Here is a 19,161-nt window from a genome sequence, read left to right as displayed (position 1 = left end):
AAACCCCTTTAAAATCCCTCCTGGCCAGAGGAAAAATCCTCTTACCTGTAAAGGGTTAAGAAGCTAAAGGTAACCTCGCTGGCACCTGACCAAAATGACCAACGAGGAGACAAGATACTTTCAAAAGTTGGGAGGAGGGAGAAAAACAAAGGGTCTGTGTCTGTCTGTATGCTGCTTTTGCCGGGGACAGAACAGGAATGGAGTCTTAGAACTTTTAGTAAGTAATCTAGCTAGGTATGTGTTAGATTATGATTTCTTTAAATGGCTGAGAAAAGAGCTGTGCTGAATAGAATGACTATTCCTGTCTGTGTGTCTTTTTTGTAACTTAAGGTTTTGCCTAGAGGGATTCTCTATGTTTTGAATCTAATTACCCTGTAAGGTATCTACCATCCTGATTTTACAGAGGTGATTCCTTTACTTCTATTAAAAGTCTTCTTGTAAGAAAACTGAATGCTTTTTCATTGTTCTAAGATCCAAGAGTTTGGGTCTGTGGTCACCTATGCAAATTGGAGAGGATTTTTACCAAACCTTCCCCAGGAAGTGGGGTGCAAGGGTTGGGAGGATTTGGGGGGGAAAGACGTGTCCAAACCACGTTTCCCAGTAAACCCAGTTAGAGTTTGGTGGTGGCAGTGGAAATCCAAGGGTAAAATAATTTTGTACCTTGGGGAAGTTTTAACCTAAGCTGGTAAAAGTAAGCTTAGGAGGTTTTCATGCAGGTCCCCACATCTGTACTCTACAGTTCAGAGTGGGGAAGGAACCTTGACAGTATGCATGTATCATTTTTGTATCTGAAGTTACAAATATTAACTATCTATATTTCACATGTAGTCACACCTAGGTGACACTCACTATGCAAGATGCTTCCAGTCTAAACAGCTGGTTGGGAAGGGCCCATTCAGGGTAATGGGCCATAAAGGCCTATTATTTTCTGTAGGAGAAGCTTATTTCCCCTCCCCCTCCTCAAATGACGTAAATTACATCGACATAAGCCCCGGTGTGGATAGTGCTATGTTGGCGGGAGAGCTTCTTCCACCAACCTAGCTACCACCTCTCGCGGAGGCGGTGTTATTACGCTGGTGGGAGAGCTCTCGCCCGTTGGCATAGAGCATCTTCATGTGATGCACTACAGCAGCGCAGCTCTATCAGTGCATCTGTAGCACTTCTAGCGTAGACTAGCCCTCACACTCACAAATCACCACCATATAGAGACACAGGATACCTTTCCAGTGTTAAATCCTTTGCCTTATTTTGCACATTTTTAGGCTTAAACGTCTGGTAACCATACAGTATATTTCCCTTTTTAATTAGCACTGTCTGGTGGCTAAACTATGTCTGGCACCTCATATTTTAGGACACAAATGGATTCTGTACACAGTGGTACTAGGAGAATGAACAAAAGATACACAAGGGCAGTATAATTAAGTGAGTTTTTGGCAGCTTGCATTTACCCAGGAAGTGTTGTAATCCTAGGCTAAAAGTGCCAGGCTGCCTTTGATGTAAAATTTGACTGTTGACAGGCAAAAAACACCTCTCTGCACTATGAGAGGCAGAGATGAATGGAAATACTCCAAAGCGTTTGATCAGCTGCCTGTCACAATTTGAGTAGTGGAAGGCTGAGGGAGCTGAAACAAATGTGTGAAACTTGGTGCCTTTCCAGACATTAACTCTAAGCCTCACCTGTCCATTCTGAGTTTAATTTACAGTGCGGATGTGCTGAGCTACCCACCTATACAATAAATCAGGTAGTGAAGAATAGAAGATGACTGCCAACACCTATGGATGGTAGCTTGGTTCATTTATTACCCATAGATGTATATCCATTGCAAAAACAGAAGGTGGTTGGCCCCCCCGTGTAGAATTAAAGTGTCCTCTTATGACGGGAGTCTCCAGGCCAGAGGATTGATGCCTTGGGTTAAAAAAGCTAAATGTGTTGTGGCTTTATTCTCAGTATAGACCAGCCTGATACAGGGTTGACCTCTTGTATCTTTTTAGAGGAAAATGAGTAAGATGCTCATGCTGAAGGTTCTCAGAAGTTAACTTACCTTGGGGATCTAACAGAAGTTTAAAGCCTTTTGAAAAGCTCCATGTCCCAATACTAAGTGTTTGTACACTCCCCCTGTAAATACAAGAATACTGTACAGAGTACACCTTACACCGTCTGTTGTACGGAAAGCAGCACTCCCCTCACTAGCAGCTGCCAAACTGCTAGTCAAAGAAACCACCACAGTCCACTATATTATTTGCAACAGTGTATCAACTTTTACTGTTCCCACATTTTTCTTGCCAATAAAACACAGACACCTGCACTCACATGCTTTAGAACAGTGATACCCAGACCTCAGTGGTTCAGGAGTCAAATTAGCAACCAACGTTACCCAAAAGAGCCACAAGAGTGTGAATTTATAGTTTCATTTACTATAGTACTATCTATTCATATTTAAACCGTATGACAGGGGAAATATTTATATATATTGTTCTCACCAGCAAAATGACTGACCAAGTATCATTTTATCAGCTACAACTGGTTAACATAGTAAAAGCATCCTGACTGGTTAATAATTAAATCACACAATGTTTTAATATCATGTGCTGCAAAGAGCTGCAGGAGACACATTCAAGAACCATTTTCAGCACACCAGCTTCAGTCTGAGTATCGCTGCTTTCGAGGTAATCAACATTGAACACTGCCAAAAGAATCATAGGTGCCAGCTTTTTCCTTTGCCAGGGGGTGCATAATCACCACTCAGCCCCTGCTCCACCCCACCTCTTCCCACCCCCTCCCCTCTTCTCCCCCTCCCTCCCAGCACCTTCTGCATGCCAGGGAACAGCTGATGGCAGAGCTACCAGGGAGGGGGAGGAGTTGATTGATGGGCTCCTGCCAGCAGACAGGAGGCTGGGCGGGGAAGAAGGGGGCGCTGGCTGCCAGTGCATGCTAAGCATCTGCTAAATTTTTTTTTCTGTGGATGCTTCAGCCCTGGAGCACCCACGGAGTCGGCACCTATGAAAAGAATTGTACTATATAGTTATACAGGCCACTTCCCGGGGTTAGCAAAACATTGGGGGCATTACAATGACTAGTGTGAGAGATTCTGGATAGGAAAGGGTTGTCTTGTACCAGTTTTCCCAAGGGCTGGTGCTGTGTGTAAGGGTTAATTTCTGGAGATTCGATCCGGAGATGGTTTACTGCTGATCAGCCCAGTGTGTTCTAGGCTAGGGCAAACGATGTGTGTTTCAAGAGAGGATCTTCCCTCTGCTATGAGAGGGAGAGGCTGGATCCCACTGAGAAAGCTATGCACCTGTAACAAATTAACCACAATACATTTAAGCTAAAATACTGGTGGAAAATATTATGGACACATTGATTTGGAAGGTCCAAGTTGTATTCATTGTTGAGGCTAAGGGGGGGGATAGCATGTGTATGATTTGTAACATAATGCAGGCTGCAGAAATTTGGAAACACCAGCTGTAGGGATCTCACTGGATGCCCAGAAAGGATTTAACATGACTAAATGGGGCTACCTGAGTGATATTCAGGTTTGTTTTTCACAAGACCTTTGTTGGTAGTAGGTTCTTCGCTGACTTCCCTCGCAAAGCTATAGGCAAAACTCAGCAGGGTGCAATTTCTCCTCCATTTTCATTGGGAGGAGGAACATAACAGGAACTAATTGGCTCTGATTGTACTTACTAGGTAGCTAGTCTTTAATACTTAGCCCAGTCAAGGGAGCTACACTGTCAACTTGCCAGGAGCCTAAGGGCCACATCCATTTTTGCATAAAGCAAGTAAATTGCAGCTACCTTAGTCTTGAATGAAGTGCAGGCTGTGGAGACCACAGGTTCCAGTATGTAATGCGTGATCCTAGGACTCGGATCAAGGTGAAGCATTGCACACTAGGTCCCGTAGTCCCCACTTTTTGAACCCCCTGGCTGCATTTGCCTTGAAGACATCATTTTGCTGGAGGCCGCTCTAGGGGAGTGGTCCAAAGCCCATAGAAGTCAATGTTAGGACTCACACTGATTTCAGAGGGCTTTGTGTCAAGCCTTAGCAGCACAAATTTATGACAACTATTTAGAAAGGCCAAGACATTCAAAAGCAGTTACCACTTTTACATGACACAAATTTGGGCTCTAGTGCCCAGAAGTATGCTAGGTGCTGTCCGGCACTGCCCCCAAGAGCTTACAGTCTAAAAAGGCAAATACCATAGTTATGACACCTATTAATTTTCAGCTTGTGCAGATAACATATTTCTGATGCCAGGTGATCCATAATCCTCAGTTCAAGTGGTATTTAACAGTACTGAGAGTTTTATCTGCTGCTAGCTTTAAAGGGAATAGAGAAAACAATAAGGCTATGCTTCTTAACCCTAACTTTTCAGGCGAATCTGACACAGGAAAATATTTGTCAATGGTCTGGGATCCTGAGTTTTTGCTAACGCTCCCCTCAGACTAAGGCTGGGTGTTTCATGTCAGGGTGTGATGAGCCCTCTTACCTACTCTGTGTTGGTTTGAATCAAAAGGACAAATGCTGTTTTATATTCATGTTCTATTCATGTCTTGGACAAAGTTCACACAGTGGAACTGGTTCATTATGCTCTATATTTGTTGATCTAAGCAAGGCAGAATGGATTTAGGCAAGTGATATTTAGCTGAGGTGCATATCATAGGTTGGGGGAGGCTCTGCCTCCGCAAACTGCCCTGTGTGGCCCTGCCCACACTCCACCCAGGAGGCTCCCTCCTCCTTGCCCTTCCCCCCTTGGCCCTAGCCCAGGCAGGCTGGCTGCTCCTCTTCAGGGAAGCATGCTCGGGATGGGCTAGGGTGGCTTCAGCTGAAACCTGGGGTGGCTCCGGGTGCCCAGTGCTGGGGGGCCCCTGGGCACTGGGGCTGTGCTGCCTGGCACTCAGGGGACCTGCCAGCACTGGGGTTGGGCTGGGCTGGGCTGGGCGCACTGTGGCTGGGGGAGAGGGGGGAGGTGCACCGCCCGCCACCCGCCCGGTGCTGGGGACAGGGCTGGCAGCTCTGGGGAGGAGAGGGGCCTCAGGCAGGAGCCAGCCAGGGCTAGCCTCCCAGAGCTTGCAGGTCACCTGCTGCCCATGCTGAGGTGGACTGAATGGTAGCTAATATTAATACCCTTTGATGTGGAATAGGGACATTAATACTGAGAGAATTATACAACTTTAGTAAACCTGTATTAGTCTTCATATTAACAGCACATGCAAATTCATTACCCAGGTGCTGGTCAGTTAAAGTTTAAAAAACTTAGGCACTCTTTTGTTGCTAGTTTTTTCCTTGGCAATCATGCAGAGAATAGGAGACAATTATCCTAGCTATGTGGAAACATGGACATTATTAGTAAAATAAATCACTCCACACACACAAAAAGAGGATAACTGGCAAAATGTAACTTATGCTCCACTTTAAGGTACTTTCACATTACTGGAGCCTTAATGGAGAATTCAGGACACAATAGTAATGTCTACACTGCAATTAGACAGTGGCAGCTAGCCCGTGCCAGCTGACTTGGGCTTGTGGGGCTGTTTTATTGCAGCATAGATGTTCGGGCTCAGACTGCAGCCTGAGCTCTGGGACCCTTGCAGCTCACGGGGTCCTAAAGTCTGGGCTCCACCCTGAGCTTGAATCCTTTCTACATTGCAATTAAACAGCACCTTAACCCAAACCTCTCGAGCCCAAGTTAGCTGGCATGGGTCAACTGTGGGTTTTTAATTGCAGTGTAGACATACCCTAAGAATCTGTAGAAACTGGTCATGAGTAAGAAAGTCTCCTTTTTGATGTGATTTAGCCTGTTTAAGAAACTGAGGATCTAAAAGGGATTTGTTTAAGAAGGTTACAGTAGGAGTAGCTGAATTGTGCCTATTGGTCTCTGTTGTTCTAGACCCAATTTCATTGATCTCTTTTTGGTTGCCAGGCAATAGATCACGATTGGAATGAAAAATGTCCCAGTGGTTAGAATTGTCCAAGCATGAGAGAGAAACCCAGAAAATAAATGTTGCAATATTTAGTCTCACTGTGGGGTACTAAGACATGAACAGTTCTTGTGTTTTCCCAAGTGGCTGCTCAAATATCTGTTACCTTTGTACTAGTGATATACAGCATGTTTGGACTGTACCTGCCGTTGTATTATATTGCCTCTCTCCTTTTTGTGAACTACTAGTGTGAAATAAACCCTTCTATCAAATATATTTAATGTAACTAAATCAGGTTTTCAGCCAGTGGAGAGTTTGAAAGGAGCCCTGCGGTCAGCTGACCACTAGTTTATAATGAATGGAAAATTCAGTTTAATGTGGAATTGGGAATTGGTGGGATCTCACCAGCGTGGGAAGCATCCAGGGCCATGCCCAAATCCATTTCAGGCCCTTGCCTCAGGGCACAATTTATTGTTCAAAAACACAACACTCATGACAGGTTTCAGAGTAGCAGTCGTGTTAGTCTGTATCTGCAAAAATAAATTGGTTAGTCTCTAAGATGCCACATGTACTCCTTTTCTTTTTACAACACTTCTGAGTTACAAAGAAAGCAATTCCCTGGAGGCTTTTCCCTTGCCCCTCTCAGTGCTATCCTTCCCTTAAGTCCCTTGCTGGGCCATCTGACAGCCCTTAACCCTTTCATGGTAGTTATACCCAGTCACGGGGACTTTCAAATCCAGGAAATGTAGGATGGTTCTGAGATGCTCTTCCGTTGACATAGGTACAAACCAAGTCTGCCTAGATACTTTCTAATTTTGTGCTCATGGAGAATGGTTGAAGTTACTGGTGTTGTGACTGACTTATTCAGCCCCCTGAAAATAAGCAATTGGGGATAAATATTCTTCTCGGGTTGCAAAGGTATCAGCCTCATTACTCTGGAAAGCCATCCAGCTCCTGCTCTGAAAATATTACACTAAGTATTATCTATAAGCTTATCTCCAGATTGCTTCTGGAGCCTGATGTCCAAAGGCTTCAATCAGGATCAGGGCCCCATGGTGTAAGACAGTTCTGACCCTTACACTAAGCGATGGAACCAGTCAAAAATTGTCATTCAGTGTAAAATGGCTTTTTTGTCAAAATGGAAACTTCTGTGGAAAATTGACATTTTCCATGATTTTTTGGGGTGTGTGTAAAAACTAAACCAATGAGGGGTTTTTTTTGGGGGGGGGGGTTGCAAAAAAAATTCAGCAAAAATGAAAACTCTTGTAGTTGCCAATTCTTGATCAGCTCTAACAATATAAGATGGGTGAAGTAGGAAGCTCTCCTTAAAACATTCACAGCACTTATATTTACATATAAAAACCCTCAGTTGCTACACCCAATTGCTCCTCAACCGAGCCTTATTTAGTTGGCTAATATGTTATTAATGTCCCATATCTTCAGTATACAGTAACAGCTGAATGCTGCCCCACTCAATTTGCTATACATGCTAGTGCCTGGTTTTCAGGTGGAATGTGGCTATGAAGCCCACACAGCTAGACACCGTAAGGCCAGACCACCTCAAAAAATTAAGTTTGTTTTAATCTTTTGTTTTTCCATCAAGAAATTACCTACACCAAGCAGTTAGCTCAACTGAGCAAATGGCAGAAAGAGACAGAGGCACAAACAGCTTCTCCACAAAAAGTAAACACTCACAATATTCATGATTTGAATGATGATTGCACCTAGCGAGCCCAAACGAGATCAGCACTCCATTGCACTAGTCACTATACAATCAATGAGTAAGGTAGTAAGAAACTGTACCTCTGCTGAAATGCTTGTAATCTAAATTGACAAGACAGAGACCAGGAGAAAACTATCATTATCCTCATTTTACAGATGGGAAATGGAAGCACCAACAGGTGACGTGGTTACACAGGAAGTCTGTAAGAGAACTGGGGACTGAACGCACATAGCTCAGGACCAGTCCAATGCCTTAATCACAACAGTGTTATGCTTGAGAAGGAGTCTGAAGGTTTTAGAAGATCTGTATTTATGTTCTCTCTCTCCCCGCCCGGAGTCAGAGTTCTGTCTGAGGCAGGATCAAACTGGACTTCTCCAGGACCACTTCAGAGTGGTTATCTGAAAGAACTGACCCATCAGCAATGGGGACGGAGTTACATTTCCAGCCCTCCTCAAATCAGAACTTCCCTTTCCATACTTATACATGGGAACAACTTCATTTCCTCCCACCCCCACAGTGGGTTGTCTTGTGTCTACCTTTCATGTGGAAAAAGCAAGTGTTCTGATCATTTATTTCCAACAGTGTTCAAGAAGAGAGAGGCCTCTTGTGCTCAGTGTTGCACAAAAACTGAGTGAAAGATGATCCACAGAGCTCACAATCCAGTGAAACCATTTAATTCTCTGTGCATACTTTGAAACTGCAAAACCAGGATGGGCCCGTTAGAAAACAAAGCAAAAGAGAAAAATGTGACATGTGTCCCACTGGGGATATGGATATATTTTTGCAGAAGACTGAACAAATAAATTAGTGGTTTCTTTTCTGATAATGTGAATACTCCCAGGAACACTGCAGATCCCAGTGAAGTCATCTGGATGGGGGTGTAATGCAGAGCAGATGTGCAAGTGCATGAAGAGAAAGCTAGAGAGCCCAAACCTTTCTTAAAACTCCCCCCATACTTTTATGACAATGATCTGCTTGATTATTATTGTTGGCATGGCTAATACAGCAGCCGTCTCAGCTCAGCTTCATACTGGAGAATCAAGCTACAGGCCCAATTCATTAAAAGAAGATTTATTGGTGTTAGAGGGTTTTGCTATAGATCTTGTTTTCATGAGCTGGGCTCCATCCCGTATTATGTATATGATTTACACAGGGGGAAGAAAGGAAAAAAAAATCATGGCAGAGGCCAAAGTATATGAGAAACAATTCTGAACAGGTTCTTGTGGTGTGAAGAGATTAGCATGGAAATTGGATATGGCACTGGGGGAGGAGGGGGAAAGAGAAAAATGCAACTTCCACCTGTCCATTGGTGTCTTGATACGCATGGCAGTACTGGGGTTGTTGCAGATCTCTGCTATTGTGCTGCTGCACTTTCATTGCCAGGAAAGGTGCAAAGAGTAGATCTGGCTGTACTCCCTTAACTCCCATTTCCTTCTAAATGCAACCTGTCCTCACCTTTGGGGACTGCCAGGCTAGTGATCTATTGTTGCTAAGCAAGCAACAACCTGTGTGGATTAGAGCTTGTTCTCATGTTTGAGATAAGAACATAAGAATGGTCATACTGGGTCAGACCAATGATCTGTCTAGCCTAGTATCCTGTCTTCCAACAGGATGTTTCAAAGGGAATGAACAGAATAGGGAAATTATAGAGTGATCCATCCCCTGCCAGTTTCTGGGACTGGATAACAATCAAAAGCTTAGGGACACCCAGACCATGAGTTTGCATACCTGACCATCTTGGCTAATAGCCATTTCATGAGGATAGGGCCATCACTTATCTAATTCTTTTTTGAACCTGTCAAGGTTCCTTCCCCACTTTGAACTCTAGGGTAGAGATGTGGGGACCTGCATGAAAAACCCCCTAAGCTTATTTTTACCAACTTAGGTTAAAACTTCCAAGGTACAAACTATTTTACCGTTTGCCCTTGGACTTTATTGCTGCCACCACCAAGGGTCTAATATATAACAGGGAAAGAGTCCGCTTGGAAATGTCTTCCCCCCCCACAAAATCCTCCCAAACCCTACACTCATTTTCCTGGGAAGGCTTGATAAAAATCCTCACCAATTTGCATAGGTGAACACAGACCCAAACCCTTGGATCTTAAGAACAATGAAAAAGCAATCAGGTTCTTAAAAGAAGAATTTTAATTGAAGAAAAAAAAGTAAAAGAATCACCTCTGTAAAATCAGGATAATACCTTACAGGGTAATCAGATTCAAAACAGAGAATCCCTCTAGGCAAAACCTTAAGTTACAAAAAGACACAAAAACAGGAATATACATTCCATTCAGCACAACTTATTTTATCAGCCATTTAAACAAAACAGAATCTAACGCATATCTAACTAGATTGCTTATTAGCCCTTTACAGGAGTTCTAACCTGCATTCCTGCTCTGGTCTGGGCAAAAAAGACAGAGAACCATTTGTTTCCCCCCCCCTCCAGCTTTGAAAGTATCTTGTTTCCTCATTGGTCATTTTGGTCAGGTGCCAGCAATGTTATCTTTAGCTTCTTAACCCTTTACAGGTGAAAGGGTTTTTTCCTCTGGCCAGGAGGGATTTAAAGGTGGTTAGCCTTCTCTTTATATTTATGACAGAACCCAATTATAGTTTTGGCCTTTACAACACCCCCTGGGAATGAGTTCCACAAGTTGACTGTATGTTGTCTGAAGAACTACTTCCTTTTGTTTAAGCCTGTTGCCTATTAATTCCATGGGGTGACGCCTGGTTCTTGTGTTTTGTGAAGGGGTAAATAACACTTCCTTATTCACTGTCTCCACACCATTCATGATTTTATAGACCTCTACCATATCCCACCCAAGTTGTCTCCTTTCCAAATGGAACAGTCCCAGTCTTTATCTTTCCTCATAAGGAACCTCTTCCATACCCTTAATCATTTTTGTTCCCCTTCTCTGTGCTTTTCCCATTTCTAATGTTTTTTTTGCTGAGATGAGGTGAGCAGAACTGCAAGCAGTATTCAAGGTGTGGGTGTACCACAGATTTATATAGGGGGTGTAGAAGGAAGAGAGCCTGAGACATAAGCCTGTGTATCAGAGGCCTGATATGAGGCAGGACCTGCTCACAGAATCTGGCAAAACCAGGGCTGATAATGCAGAAACACACATTACTAAGAAGTGCTAAGCACAGAGTACTCACACAAACACATCCCCGTTATCAAGTGGTACCAGGACATTCCCATATCAAGGATGGCACAAACATTCCCCAAGAATAACAGGAACACATTGACCACTCCTAAAAGATAAGGTCAGGATTACAGTACAGACTAGAGATGTTTTGATCGAACCAACATGTACAAGGTGAGGGGTAATAACTAGCCACGTCAGAGGCAGAACTAAACTTGTTCATATCATGGTATAAAGATGTATTTCAGAGGGAGTATCTTTGTCCAGCCAAGGGGTGGGGGGGGAATGGAAAGTCCCACCATTCACTGAGCTGTGTTCATTGTCATGTGTGTCTCCTCGTAGAGTCTACTAGGTGCTATTACTGTGCTTTGTCGACAATAAACCTTAGTAGCAGGTGCCTTCCACTACTAAACCAAGTCTTGTGGTTGTTGGGCAGTTCGACTGAGGTCTGCTGTGCCAACTACCTGCACAGAGCTGGGACAGCACACAACAGCCAAACATCTGATGACAGGGGGATTATGATATTTACTGTCTTATCTATCCCTTTCCTAAAAGTTCCTAACATTGTTAGCTATTTTGACTGCCAGTGCACACGGAGCAGCTGTTGTCATAGAACTACCCATAATGACTCCACGATCTCTTTTTAAAGTGGTAAAAACTAATTTAGACACCATACTTTTGCATGTATAGTCAGGATTCTGTTTTCCAATGTGCATTATTTTGCATTTGTCAACACTGAATTTCATCTGCCATTTTGTTGCCCAGTCACCCGGTTATAGGGGATCCCTTCACAATCTGCTTTGGATTTAATGATCTTGAGCAATTTTGTATCATCTGCAAACTGTTTACCCCTTTTTCCAGATCATTTAAGATTATGTTGAACAGTACTGGTTCCAGTACAGATTCCTGGGGGAAACCACTATTTACCTCTCTCCACTGTGAAAATTGACCATTTATTCCTACCCTGTGTTTCCTGTCTTTTAACCAGTTACTGATCCATAAGAGGACTTCCCTCTTATCCTGTGATTTCTTGCTTTGCTTAAGAGCCAGAGGTGAAAGTAAGCTGGTACACAGCCAACCATACCGGCAGGGGGCAGCTTCCCCAGGCGGGCAATTTAAAAGGGCCTTGGGCTCCAAGCCGCTGCCGGGAGCCCCTGGCCCTTTAAATCACTGCCAGAGCCCTGCTGCCGGAGCCCCAGGACTCTGGTGGCAATTTAAAGGGCCTGGGGATTTAAAGGCCTCACCCCTTCCGCCCAAGGGGGCCCCGCCCCACCTGCTCAGGACCCCGGCCCTGCATACCAGTAAGTCCCTTAAGTTACTTTCACCCCTGTTAAGAGCCTTTGTTGAGGGACCTTGTGAAAGGCTCTCTGAAAGTTCAAGTACACTTTATCCACTGGATCACCCTTGTCCACATGTTTGACCACCCCCTCAGAGAACTCTAGTAGATTGCTGAGGGATGATTTCCCTTGACAAAAGCCGTGTTGCCTCTTCGCCAACAAATTGTGTTCATCTCGGTGTCTGGTTGAAACTCTAGTGAAGCACAGATTTAACAATTTGACTGTACTGAAGTTAGGCTTACTGGCCTGTAATTGCCAGGATTGCCTCTGGAGTCTTTTAAAAATTGACATCACATTAGCTCTCCTCCAGTCGTCTGGTACAGAAGCTAATGTAAGTGGTAGGTTACATACCACAGTTAGTAGTTATGGAATTTCATATTTGAGTTTTTCAGAACTCTTGGTGAATCCATTCTGGCCTTAGTGACTTATTACTGTCTAATTTATCAGTTTGTTCCAAAACCTCCTCTGACACCTCAGTCGGGGAAAGTTCCTCAGATTTGTTATCTAAAAAGAATGGCTCGGGTGTGGGAATCACCCTCACATCCTCTGCAGTGAAGGCTGATGCAAAGAATTCCTTTAGCTTCTCTGCAATGGCCTGGTCTTCTTTGAGTTAACACCTGAATTGTCCAGTGGTCTCACTGATAGTTTATCAGAAGCAGGAAGTCTGCAAAACAAACAGCAAGAAAAATGTTAAGTACGAGTTTTTTGTTAGTTACTCTTCAAATTCTTTTTTGGCCTGCTTACTTATACTTTGACATTTGACTTGCCAGAGTTTGTGCTTCTTTCTATTTTCTTTAGTAGGATTTGACTTCCAATTTTTAAAGGATGCCTTTTTGCCTCTAATGCCTCTTTGTGTTTATTGTTTAGCCATGGTGGCATAACTTTCCAGAGATGGTTACAGGCATAGCCTAGCAGGTGTTAACAGTTTGTGTCCTTGAGGCTGTGTGTCCAGGGCACAGGCACTGAATTTCCAAGTGCTGGGGGTGCTTGACCCCCAGCTGTGTCCCAGGCCCCGCTCCAACTCCAGCCCCTTCCCTAAGGCCCCACCTCTTCCTGTCCAGTTCTGCCACGTCCTCGCTCCTCCTCCTCCCTCCCAGCTGCGAAACAGCTGTTAGCAGTGGGTTGGAGAGGTGCTGATCTGCAGGGCCCGCCAGTGAGATGGATGCGTTGTGGGGGGGAGAGGAGGGGAGGGAAGCTGATGGGGAACTGCCAGTGGATGCTCAGCACCCACCATTTTTTCCCCCTGTGGGTGCTCCAGCCCCAGAGCACCCACGGAGTCAGCGCCTACGGCCCAGGGTCTTTACAGAGGAAATACGTAAAATATTCTGTTTTTACTAAACCAGAATTCCTAGGATGAAAATAGCCTAAATATCTTAAATTGTAGCTTCCAAAAAATTCAGTTGGTGTGTGTAGTTTTTCCTTCAAGGATATCAGAGCAGAATGCACCAAACTAATACTAACTTCGCCCAAACTAAAACGAACAGCGATATACATCCCAGTATTATATCCTTATTGATTGGTCATGCTGTAGCCACGTGTCGATACACACCACATCTGTACTAGAAGTGTTTTTTGCCATACATATTAATGCAAAGTAGTTAAAGTTACATCTCATTTGTTTTTCTCTTAGGCCTGCAAAGTTTTATATGCTGTAGTGACGAAAGTGTGACAAGCCATTATTCTACAACAGTATTCAGAAAGCATGGGATGCCCGCTCTAAGGAGACCATCTAACCGAGGCAGTCATGTGCAGATATCGGTGAACACTACAAAATGTTGTCTGCAAACATTCATATGTTTAAAGGCAGTTCATTTTGACTGTATCCATGCCTCTTTGTGGTTCACTGTCCATGCACAGCCACGTGAACATATCAAAGGCCAGAATGGTTGCAGAAATTTTTAATGAAAACAAAGTGTGATGTGAAGCATTTCCTGTTTTTAATTTAACTGGTTTATGCTTCTCTTGTGTTCAGGAGCTGCTTTCCAGAGGACCTGCAGGTGTTCAAGGGCATACTGGAATTGTTTAGCCTTGCCAAACAGAAAACTAATCTAAAATTTGGGAATGTTCACACAGCAGGAGTTTTGAATTTGTAAGGCCTGGTATACACTTATAACTTCTACAAAGATAACTATGTTGGTTAGAGATGTGATTTTCTGCCAACAGCTATACCAGTAAAAACCCAAGTGTGGACAGTTTTACTTGAAATAAGCTATATCACAATTGTATACATTTCACAAATGAGAATAAGCTGTACGACTATAACACTGTGCAGTACTTAAGCACAGACAAGCTCAAAAGTGAACATTCATGCTATAAACCAGAATCTGAGAATTACACTCATCCAGTCAGCTTTTATTTCATTTGACCAAATCTGACTTGTTATGCTTTGACTTCTTATCACTTAAAATCTTTATAGTTAATAAATCTGTTTATTCTACCCGAAGCAGTGCTTTTGGTCTAAAGCGTGTCAGAGGCTCCCCTTGGGACAACAAGCCTGGTACACATCAATTTCTTTGTTAAATTGATGAACTCATAAGCTTGCAGTGTCCAGCGGGCGTAACTGGACACTGCAAGACAGAGGTTCCCAGGGTTGTGTCTGGGACCACAGATATTGGATAGTGTCAGTCGCTTGCAAGTAGCTGGGAGCAGCTTCCATGCCAGAGGCTGTGCGTGAACAGCCCAGGAGTGGGGGTTCTCACAGCAGAGCAGGGTAAGGCTGGCTCCCAGAGTCAAGGATTGGAGTGACCTCGCAGATCACTCATCCAGATACACCAGAGGGGAATGTCTATTCTCTATTCTATTTAGCTACCATGCTAACCTCAAGCCATATCCATCTAGCCGCACTAGACAGGAAGAGTGCTAGCCACAGCAGACCCACAGAACAGCAGCGAAGCATGCTTTCAGTAGAATGATAATAGACAACTAAATATTTACCCTTGTTTCTTGTATTTTTCTAGAGTGAGATGAAGAGGACTGCCTCAATTAAGATTTACCATTGACACATTATTGTACACAAAAAATTACTTTAAAAAGATTATTAAAGTTGCAAAGTTAGGAAATACCAGCACTAAGGTTGCCTGGGCAACACCAATACAGCCCCCTTGTGCAGTATGTATGCATTATGACAGAGTCTTTAATTACATGGTCATACACTATTTCTTTGCACAGAACCTCTGCCTCATCTAGTGCACAGGATTGAAAATACCAAACTGTGATGAGGTGTCCACCCCACACAGGACTGGAAGGGGTTAAGTTGGGGGAGGGGAATTCACTCCATGGGCTGCACCTGGAGGAGAAGCCAGGGAGCAGGGAATTGATTGGAAGCAAGATCAGCTGGAGGGCCCTATGAGCCAGAAATCTGGCAAAAGAAGGAGCTGGAGGAGGGAAGGAGCCTCCCATCACTCCCTGGAAGAAGGGAGGTGTGTCTGGGGCTAGAGGCAAGTAGCCTACAGTTACTCCCTGGAAGGGTGGGAAGTGTAGCTTGGCAAGCCCAGAGAAGTTGGAGAGCAAAAGTTGGGCAAGTATCAGGGGAAAAGCAGCCACGTATAAAGTAGGTCAAACCTTGGGTGCCAACGAGAGGGGCCCTGAGCCGGGGCCCAGAGTAGAGGGTGTCCCTACCAGGCACTGATGAAGTGGCACTGTCAGGGCAGTGAGCAAGAGTAGCTCATTTGTCAAGAGGGACTTTGATATCCAGGAAGGAGGGGACACGTATGGTGACTCAGCCAGAGGGTTGAGTTATGAAGAGGAGGCTATGGTTCCTAGAGTGAGAGGGGCCACAAAGTGAGACAGGATGGAGAAGACACCACCAATGGAGGGTGCAACACCTGGAGAGAGCTAGTCCTTAGGACAAACAGGAAAAGGCACCACAAGCATCACACAAATGATCACCTATTCAATATTTTGTTTTCCTGTTGTTCAGTGTGTGGCACCAGCCCTTATTTACTGCACACTAGTCAAATGATGCCCTGAACGGACAATTATTAATTTCCTCACAGGCTTTTCTATGGTGCTCATCTGAATCTCCAGTGCAGTATCTGAGTACTTCACAAACATTAATGAGGTCTGCACAACACCCCTGGGAGATGGGACTAACAGCACCGCCCTATTTTACAGCTGGGGAACCAAGGCACACAGAGGCTAAGGGACTTGCCCAAGGTCACACAGGAAGTTTGTGTGGAGAAGGGAATCTCAAATCCATGCTAGTGTCTTAACCACAGGGGCAGCCTGCCTTTCAGTCCCATCTCCCTCCCCTCATTCTGCCCCAACTCCTTGTCCAGCCACTCAGAGTTCCCCCCTCCTGCCTCCAACCCATCTGTTCCTCTCCCCACCACTGGTTCCCAGTACGGTCTCCCGTCCCAGGCTCTTCATCCAATCTTGGCCTCTCCCTGTGATGGGGTTTGCTCTACTCACCACTGGATGGTGCCACTTGATGGTGGTCCTGTGGATTAGTGTGGTCAAGGCCAATGGACCTTCCAGCAATTACACCCCATCAGTTTCTCCTCTACAGCCCCTCTTGGACTCTCAGGAGCCACAGCTGCCCTCTTCATGATTCCAGCTAGGTCACTATTGTGGTTCCCCTTCCAAGGGGGACTATCAAGGTTCCTGCTCTCCAGCAGTCTCAGGAAGTCTTCTGTTTCACTGCCTCACAGTGCCACTCCCTCAGTGGAGGTAATCTGGGTCTGCCCTCTACTCCAGGTTCCAGCTCAGGGACTTTCCACACAACAGCACAGGTCCATTCCCTGCACCTTGCTGCCTTTCCCTGAGCCGCTACCATACCACCTGACCTTCCCCACTCCTCTGTGTTTGCCCGACTCTTCACTCCCTCCTCCCAGGGAGTAACTTTAAGCAGCTTATCTCTGCAGGCTCCAGGCATATCTCCCTCTTTCCAGGGAATGCTGATAGCCTTTCTGAGTAGCCCCTTCTGTTGCCAGCCTCCTGGCTTATATAGATCCTGCCTGTCACTCACAGGTGAGGGTCTCTCCAATTAGCTGCCTCCAGCCTGTTTGCAGCCTAATTAGCTGATTGGAACCACCTGGCCAAACTCAGCTCTTCCAGGACCAGTGTGCAAAGTGTAATTTTTTTTCAAAGGTCAGATATGGGTGGATTTTCATGAGGATGGCAAAAGGACATACCTAACAAGACATGACTGTCACCCCACTTCCTAATTTTAAGTGCCTACTCCACAGCATGGGGATGTTAGAGCATTTATTACAAGGTCTCAAGAATTTTTTTATTATAGGCAAAACGTATTTTCCCTAAGCCTTATCCTCAGAAACAAATTAAATTTTCCAGAAGAATTCAGCCTGGGGCATACACTAACATATCAGACCAAACACATAAAGTTTGGCAAAGTTATAAGAACTGAATACAGGGTCTTATAATGAGAAGTGTCAGGCAACCTTCAGGGGCAGCAGGTTTGTAGAAATTTTGATGGTGCCCAGAATACCCAGAACCTGCCTCCCCCTTTGCAAACTCCCCCACTACCTGCCTAAGGCTCTGGGAGGGAGTTTGCGGGGGGCCTGGGGTGCAGGCTCTGGGCTGGGGCAGGGGATTGGGGTGCAGGTGGGGTGCAGGCTCTGGGAGAGAGTTTGGGTGCAGAAGGAGTGAGAGGTCAGGCTCTGGGAGGGAGTTTGTGTGCTGGGTGCAGGGTCTGGGCTGGGGCAGGGAGTGGTGGTTCAGGAGGGGGTGGGGGTGCAGGCTCTAGGATGGAGTTTGTGTGCTGGATGCAGGCTCTGGGCTGGGGCAGGAGGTGGGAGTGCAGAGGAGGGTGAGGGGTGCAGGCTGTGGGAGGGAGTTTGGGGGCAAAAGTGGGTGCGGGGGAGGGGTGGGAGTGCAAGCAGGAGTTTGGGGGGAGGGAGGGGTTCAGGCTCTGGGATGGAGTTTGGGTGCTGGGTGGAGGCTCTGGCCTGGGGCCAGTGGGTGGGAGTGGAGAAGGGGGTGAGGGGTGCAGGCTCTGGGAGGGAGTTTGGGTGCTGGGTGCAGGCTCTGGCTGGGGCAGGGGGTGGGGTGGAGGAGGGGATGAGGGGTTCAAGATCTGGGAGGGAGTTTGGGGGCAAGAAGGGATGCAGGGGGGTGGGGGTGCAGGAGGAAATTTGGGGCCGGAGGGGGTGTGTGGGGAGGGGGTGTGGGTGCAGGCTCTGGAAGTGGATGGGGGGGGTTCAGTGCTTACCTGGGGCACCCCCTCTGGCAGCGGCTCCTAGGTGGGCCAGGCCAGGGGGTGTCTCTGCATGCTGCTGTCCCCATGCACCGCCCTCGAAGCTTCCCATTGGCCGCAGGGGTGTTCGGGACAGCGGCACAGCCCCTCCCCTCCCCCCACAGGCTGTCGGGTGGCGGCAGGAGTGGCTGGGCTGTTTTAAAATCACCAGGGGGCAGCAGTCAAGGCCAGGGGATGCGTGAGGTGGGGGGGTGGGCAGGCGGGAAACTTTGCTGGAGCCGGGCTCTCAGGCCAGGAATATTCCTGGTGCCCGGGCACCACGGGCCCATAGAACTCACCGCCCATGACAACCTTAACAATAGGCAGTGCTATAGCTCTGCCTATAATAATGCTTCAAAATGATCTTTATAATGTAACATTTTTAAAGGAGTTACCGCACACGGGATTCAAAATTAACGATTTAACTGAGGAAGCCATCGGAGAACCCATTCTGATTCGAGTAACCACAGGAGATCCCTCCAGTTTTCCTATAGACTTCCACTGAGGTTAGATTGACTTCAAGAGCAGCTCTGAGCTCACTGAACAGCCATAAAGTGACAGCGTACCAGTGTTTCGTATGGGCTTCTGCTGAAATTGGATCACTAGATTTACATTTTGTACTAACTGTATAATGTATCGACTAAAAATAATCCACCTATTAAAACAAGGTGACAACAAAAATCCCCACAAATCAGGTTTTTTACTATACAAATAACTAATTTAAAAACACTGGTCCAGGTTTAGAAACAGAGCAGTGGGTGCTTGGTAAAGGTGAACCACTGGTTTGACAGGGATCGTTTCTGGGTCACTAATGCTTCTCTTTGCCTGTTTTTCTCTTTATAAGGGTGA

The sequence above is a fragment of the Chelonia mydas genome, chromosome 2 (assembly GCF_015237465.2).
Source record: "Chelonia mydas isolate rCheMyd1 chromosome 2, rCheMyd1.pri.v2, whole genome shotgun sequence".
NCBI classification, from domain to species: Eukaryota; Metazoa; Chordata; order Testudines; family Cheloniidae; genus Chelonia; species Chelonia mydas.
This window is presented reverse-complemented; position numbering follows the sequence as displayed.